Consider the following 8225-nt stretch of genomic DNA (forward strand, 5'->3'; position numbering starts at 1 on the left):
TGTCGGAGAGCTGACGACACTTTTGGCCAGTGATTTTGTAAATCACGATTTTTCCGTTATAACCTGCGTGGACGACTCTCCTTCGATAATCCGAACACCTGGCTGGCCGTACTTGGGGGGTTTAGAAGTACGCAGGTGAGAAAAAAAACGGATTTTCAAGTCATAGTATAAGTCTTAATTTTTATCGGATATTGATAATTGATCACTCAGAAACATGCAATAAATTGCCAGTTCGATTGCTCGGGGGGAATTAGTCGCCAGGCTTAATTAAAAATAATTAAAAATAATTATTTTCAAGTCATACTATAAAAGCTGGGTTTTTTTACTAACAAGTATAGTGCTAACACATACCACCCAAAAAAAAGCCAAGTGAAAATTTTGGTGGCAACATCACTAAAAAATTATTAAAAAATGCACAAGCCGGCACGCGCGGCGGAGGGGTCTGATGATGGCCTCAATTGTTTTTAACGTCCATGAGTTTTTAAAAACGTAACATCATATCGTATCAATTTATGAAAAGATTGATAAATAATAAATAGTGTGTGAAAATAAAAAAAATGGCTTTGCTGGCGCAGCGTTGCGTTTTTTGTGAAGATAGTGGTGGTGGTCCAATTATCTTCTTTTCTGAAAAACATTATTGAAGTGTCGAATTGTTTTGAAGTCAAGAATTACACATGGGCTAAAATATCGAGATATGGTTCTTCCTGCTATTCCAATGAAACTGATGGTTATCATTCGAAATGTCGAAATAACTTTTTGGCCCTTATGAAAAAATATCGTGATCCTGTCGAGAACCTAACCTCACAATTAGATTCAGATCAAAGCAGGGTTGGGTAATTAACTTACAATTTCAGAACAACCTTCCTTTAATTATCTATATATATAAAAATGAATGTATGTATGTATGTATGTATGTCCTTTATACACTCTTAAACTATTCGACTGGTTTTGAAAGTATTGTATATGAAGTAGGGGTAGAATTTTCCGGGGAGTGTTATAGAATGTATAATTTTTCGTTACCGATCTTTTTAGGAACCGGTATTCGAAATTTTTTCATTTTTTCGGGAAATAATTGACCGAATTTCAAAGAAATATATATGACACAGGAGTAGAATTTCCCGGGAGTGTCATAATGTGTATAGTTTTTTGTTACCGATTTTTTGGAAACCGGTTTTTTCTAATTTTTTTTAATTTTCGGAAATAATTGACCGAATCTCAAAGAATTGTATATGAAACGGGGGTAGAATTTTCCGGGGAGTGCTATAAAGTGTATAATTTTTCGTTACCGATTTTTTTGGAAGCCGGTATCAGAAATTTTTCAAATTTTTCGGGAATTAATTGACCGAATCGCAAAAAATTATATATGAAGTAGGGGTAGAATTTCCCCGGGAGGAGTTAACCGATCTTTTGCTGGAAATAAACTGTATAGTTTTTCGTTACTTTGATACTACCACTTTTTGGGAATCGGCAATGCTATTACTCTATATCGATTACATTTCTACTTATCTTTTTTGTAATCCCTTTACCGATCCTTGCCATGGCGAGATCGGTGGTTACGATTTTACTTAACTTCTCTTTAAACTTTTTAACTTTTTAACTTAAACTTTTATCTTTTTACAGTAGGGACACTCACCAACCCTGGATTCAAAGTAATACTCCCCCGAGAAGCTATAATACTCCCCGAACAGCTTTTGAATGTGTGTATTTTGTGATAAACGACGAAAAAAAAAAAAACACAAAGGGAAAGAATTACAACTTCTTCATTGTGAAAGATCTTCACTTTGCGATATAAAGGAATTCGCTCAGAAAAATAATGAGTTGGACATGCTACAAAAAATCGAAAATACAATATCTGATAAAGTATATATCATATTATGTGCAGAGTGGCATATCAGAATCGAATGAAATCAATTGATAAAACCGAAGAAACTTCCTGGCACATTGCAAGATCGAATTATAAAAAAGCCTTCGAGGACCTGAGCGTAGACATAGAGAATCAAATTATCAAAGACGGGAACATTATTTTTTTTGTCCTTGCTATGCAGCATGTTCAAAGAAATGTTGGACCAAATAACTGATGGGAAGGTCGGAAAGTACGAGGAATCTTTTGTGAGCAGCACCTGGAAGAAAAGATTAAAAGAAAATTCATAGCAGAATTGATATAATAACGATGCGTAAAAAAAAAATCGTTATTCGTGCAGATGGTATGGATATAACAGACACGACATTTTCGACATTGAAAGAAGAAGATATTTTGAAGAGAGCTGCTCTTATTTTAAGGAACGATTTACTGCACATGAAGAAGAAAAATTACCTGCTGATTTGAAAATGGAAGACGTAATAAAAGGGAATGTTCGATACCAGAATCACTTCAAGATTTCTATCTTACTCTAATGGTGGTATAACTCGTCGACGCAGGAATAGCCCAGAAGTTTCGAATAAAGTTCAATCATTGTCTCAAGATGTCATCTATGCAGTATCAAGAGGACAAATCAAACTTCGAAGCATATGACTCTTGGGATAGCCCTGAAAAGTCTGACCAGCAGCAGAAAAGTCGTTGATATTCTGAATAAGTATGGGCATTGCTGCAGCTACAATGTAATCGAGGAGCTTGAAACGGAATTAACTTATGCTGCAACCGAACGTTACAGGCCTGCCCAGCAGGAATATCGTTAGTTCCACACCTCAGCACAGGAGTAGCATTCGATAATTTCGACAGATTCGTAGCAACTACAAATGGTAAAGATACACTGCATGACACCGTCGGAATCATATTCCAGTTTGAGCCTAGTCTTGACGGATCAGAAGATCAAATTGATGGAGGTTCACTGAGCCACAACCAGAAACATCTGAAATACACCATAACGAACTTCCTGAAGATTTTATCGATGAGGTTATTGAACCAGAAATATCTCAATATGGAGACGATACATTGTCTGGAGGTGGAATAATGGAGTTTTTGATGAGCAACAAGAAAGAGTATCTGCAAGTATGCCTAAGAGGTTGAGGACAAAAAGGAGAACTTATGAAGCTATCTCTGATGATCTACCGTCGTACCCTAAGAAACCTCGAATGATGGACAGTTTGTTGTCAACAGACAGCGAAAACAGGGATAAAATTCCGGAAAGTTTGGCATCGGTGGCTCAACTTGATTTGCTGTGGAGATGTTTTTTCGCACGCTCTAAAAATAGAGAACGTGCCTATGTGGGTTGGATTTAACAGTCGGCTATTGAAGGATAATAGTTTGCAACAAAAGATTTCGTATCTCACTCCTATCAACGAGTCTCCTACTAAGAAGGAAGTCGTGCTGAAGACATGCTTGAAAGTCAGAAAATTGCAAAAGAATGTTCTCAGAAATATATTCAGATAACATATGACTTAGCTATTGCCAGAATAGCATTCCAAATCCAATCTACGGAAAGAGAACAATTCAATAATATATTTATCCATTTAGGTCAGTTTTCACATCATGATGTCGTACTTCAAAGCTGTAGGGAAATTTATTGATAATTGTGGAATAACACACGCAATGGTTGACAGCGATCTACTGGCCAGTGGCTCTGTGAATGGTTTTATTACTGGCAAACATTTCAATCGATGTAAACGATTGCATCCAATTGTTCATTAGGATTTCAACTTTTGCATTTCCAAGCCTTTCTTTCGACATGAAGGAATAGAAGTTTCTGATGAAGTGGTATTGGAACTTCATAAAATTCAAGGAGTGAAAGATTTTACTGGGATAGAACAAGATGGACCACTTTCTAATTTACTAGCGCAATATTTTAATGTATAAAGACAGAACTTTGACAGGCGAATTTGGAAAAACACCACAGTTCACATTTTGTACACCAAGCTGATCGATTACTATCACATCCTGTCTAGAAGCGTCAGAACTGCCGATTTCGAATTGTACCGATACATATTGCCGAAAATGGCAAATTTGTTTTTGCTATGAATCACCAGAATTATGCGCGTTGGTTAATAAAATATCATGACGATTTGCTGAGAGTCAATGATACTCATCCTGGATTAATTGATGAATTCAAAAAGGCTCTTTCGGTGTAAAAAGAACAGAGAAACAATTTTCAAGACAGCCCATTGACCTCACATTAGAACAGACAATTAATGCTGATGCAGGGAGAAGGCTGACTGGAGTCACACATTTTACCAACTCAATATCTGCGCGCCAACGCTGGGCAAAAAGTCACAGTATTCGATCTTCTATAATATCCCATGTTTATGAAGTAACAAATTTACAAAATCTCAAGACATTACAGCGGACTTGGAGCCAAACAAGATGAGGAAACAAATTGGTTGCTTGGAGAATTTATGAGCACAGTAGAAAAAACATGAACCCATTCGAGCAAGATCTCGACAAAAATTTCCTATTCAATATTGCCACAGGGAGAGCAGCAAAAGACTCTACAGCCGATTTTTTACTCAATGTAGAAAAAATTGGAAATCGTTCACGAGAGATATTCATTTCTGAATGCAACACAGATCCTCAAAGATTTGAAAATTGCATATCACAAAACTGCTGTAATCAATTTCACTTCTGAATGTGTAAAAAAGAAAGTAAAAATCGGTAATAAGTTCAAGAAGTGAGGATGCAGAGGGATCTATTTGGACGAATGCTGGGGATTTCAATGGACCATAAAATTGAGTTGCGAAAGTCATGACATTCCTCTTACGCCAGTGCCAATGTCGATGTGCCACCTAGATGGACAAATATGTAAGACTGCGAAGTCTGTTTTGGTACAAATCTTAGAAAAAAAAATTGAAAGTCCATCACCTTCATGCCACCACCAATTGATATAGTTATCGTGGATGGATTTTCATGCTACATCTCATGAAAGATGTACCGAAGTCATTGGATTTATATCGAAGAAATTCTTGCAAATGGTCACAAAGTCGGATGCACAACGGATTGACATAATTTTTGATCAATATTTTACACCATCAATTAAAGATCATGAACGTTCATTAAGAGGCGGATTCCAGAGCAGCCATTTTACAATTAGTGGAGCTGACCAGACAAGGCCTGCTGATTTCATGAAGGAACTGAGAAATAGTAGGTTCAAACAAGCGCTTGTAGCTTTCTTCGCAGAACATTGGGCGACTGAGGAAATTATACCCTTCATCGGCAATAAAACAATTTATTTGAATCACGAAAATTGTTATTGCTATAATGTCATTGCAAGAAAAGTTGTTCGCACCAGAGTGGAAGAGCTGGAATGCAAGAATCACGAAGAAGCTGATACAAAAATCGTATTCCATGTATCAAAAATCAATTCTGCTTCCAATATTCTTATCAAGTGCTCCGATACAGATATTCTCATAATTATACTAGGAAATATGGAACACTGCAGCTCTGCACTGGATATTTGGATGGAAATCAGTTCTGGAAATTCTTTGAGGAATATTCACGTAACAAAGCTGTATGATACTTTGGGTACGCATTTATGCAACGCATTACCAGGGTTCCATGCTCTCACTGGATGTGATTACAATCCTTCGTTTATAGGAAAGGGAAAAAAAAAGCTTTCAAAATTCTTGAGAAGTCACCAGACTATCAAAAAGCTTTTGCATCTCTTGGTGATGTCAGCTCAACTCAGTCAACAGCCAACAATTTTAGCATCTTGGAGAAGTTTGTTTGTGAAGTTTATGGATTAAAAAATATTTATGAAGTCAATGAGGCCAGGTTCATCTCTTTTCAATCACCTACAAACCATCTGGTGATGAAAAGAAAAAGGAAAATTCCAAAAAAGAATGAAAAACTATGATGCTTCTAACTTGCCTCCCTGTCAGACTGAGCTACACCAGCATTACTACGAAGCAGATACATTACTAGCATTTGGAGTAATGCCTATCTGGAAACTCCTTCTATTTTAAAACCTCAAGGGAACGGGTGGATGGAAGATGAAGATACTTATAAATTTGTTTGGTTTGAAGGAGAACAAATACCCGAATTTACTGCTGACGTCTTAATTCAACAGGATGAATCCAATGGCGACGACGAAAGCAGTGCAGGTATATATTGAATCGATTCCGATTATATATACATATATAATGGCATCTCATGATTAGGAAAATTTACCAATTTCAATTTTCATTTTTCAGAAGATGGTCCTGGTTATGTGAGAGTGACATTGATAGTGACATCGATAATGACGAATTGGAACGAAACCACTGAATAGTACGCTATCCCCTCCACTCAGCCAAATGTTGCAATTAACACTAGCCACGCTATTGTTTACCTACTGTGCAAACTGAGTTGCGAAAACTAAACGGAGCTCAATCTTGGGAATTCCAGAAATTCCTTTATAAGTGGTTCAGATCTATACATGTTATGTCACGATAAATGATAATTTTTTCTTTAAATTTATTTTAATTAATGCATGTTTTATTCACGGCTCTCTAAGTATGTAACTGCAGAATATTACATCGAAGTTCTTATATCATTCTTTTTTGGCAGAAACTGTTAATTCGTAGTGTCAAATTATAAATGACTTAATTTGAGTCATTTTTAACCATTCCTATATACAAGTCGCCACTGTTCCTACTCAATATATTGTTAATTTAATTAACGATTAACTAAAACAATGTTAATTTAATTAAACCAATGGAAGTAAAATAATACTGTTTTGTGTTAAACTGTTTTATGTTATTTAACTTAAGGTATTGGTTTAATTTCATCTTTTAATATTTGACAGAGTGTAAACTTAACTAAGACTTATTATAAATAAACCTGAAATATATAGAACAACTGAAAGAATATAAGATCAGTTTAAAATAAAATAAAATAATAAATAAAATGTGTTATTATTACGATCGAATTTTGAAACGAATAGACAAATTCGGCTATTATCACCCCAAGACCTCCGTTTTGCGTTAAATACATGTTTCTTTACTCTAACACTGTGCTTTAACGCGTGAAAAATGAAAAGAAAATGGAAACTTGATTGCCGTGTTTCACGCCCGACAATGTGGGATGCGAATACCTTCTATGAGTGTGATCTGCGATTATACGCCGATAGAATTCGAGCGTGTCGGAATAGGTGTAGGTACCGCGCAGATTAAACTTACAGTAAGTGGCGTGCATCATGCACGCGCAAAAGGTCTTTGAGAACCGGAGGCTGTTGATACCGAGAGCGAGAAACGAGAAGGAAGCTGGAAAGCTTCGAGACCAATTACGCATCGATCGACCCGACTTCTAGTCTAACACATTTACAGTTATTTAATTTTACATATACATTTAATTTTTTTTATAAAGAGGCTTGGTGATGTAATATTTAATGCCGTAGAATTTTAATGTTTTAGTACCGCGCTGTTTCGTCAGAATTTTAATCAGAATGCATAATTGGAAAAACTTGGTTGCTCATATTTAATGGGATAATATTTTGCTTTCGCTTATTATACAAATACATGCGTTGCATTTTAATTTATATTTAATAACACGATATTTCAGTATTCTAATCGCGTAACGTTGCCTTCGTCAAAATGCTACCTGAGCAAAATGGGACTTTTAGCTTCGTGGAAAATATGCCATCCAGAATTTTAGGTCGGAGCGAATACCCTGCACGTATTGACGATTCGCGCCTCAATTTAAAAATGTTTAGAAATAATTAGTTGTTGTAATACTTGACTATTTACAGTTAAAGAAAAATTAGTATTGTAGTATCAAATAAATAGCGAAGTTAATAATAATAAGAGAAATAATAAGAGTAATAATAAGAGAATAGCGAAGTTAAAGTTATAGTGGTTAATATCTTAATAGCCGGATATAACCGTCAGACCTCTCCGCCGGCTTTGTGCATTTTCAATAATTTTTTTAGAGATGTTGCCACCACAATTTTCACTTGGCTTTTTTTGGGTGGTATGTGTTAGCACTATACTTGTTAGTAAAAAAAACCCAGCTTTTATAGTATGACTTGAAAATAATTATTTTTAATTATTTTTAATTAAGCCTGGCGACTAATTCCCCCCGAGCAATCGAACTGGCAATTTATTGGCATGTTTCTGAGTGATCAATTATCAATATCCGATAAAATTAAGACTTATACTATGACTGAAAAATCCGTTTTTTTTCTCACCTGCGTACTTCTAAACCCCCAAGTACGGCCAGCCAGGTGTTCGGATTATCGAAGGAGAGTCGTCCACGCAGGTTATAACGGAAAATCGTGATTTACAAAATCACTTGGCCAAAAGTGTCGTCAGCTCTTGGA

General features: G+C 35.8%; 1 long non-coding RNA gene across 1 annotated transcript; it reads left to right on the plus strand.

Annotated features, from left to right (window-relative positions):
- The first annotated feature begins 2373 nt into the window (after positions 1-2373).
- On the plus strand, positions 2374-8000 carry LOC139824624 (uncharacterized). Its single transcript, XR_011735197.1, has 3 exons — positions 2374-5452; positions 5525-6030; positions 6121-8000. It is a non-coding gene; the product is annotated as an uncharacterized lncRNA (long non-coding RNA).
- Positions 8001-8225: the final 225 nt, after the last annotated feature.

This window comes from Temnothorax longispinosus, unplaced genomic scaffold (genome assembly GCF_030848805.1).
Source record: "Temnothorax longispinosus isolate EJ_2023e unplaced genomic scaffold, Tlon_JGU_v1 HiC_scaffold_473, whole genome shotgun sequence".
Taxonomy (NCBI): domain Eukaryota; kingdom Metazoa; phylum Arthropoda; class Insecta; order Hymenoptera; family Formicidae; genus Temnothorax; species Temnothorax longispinosus.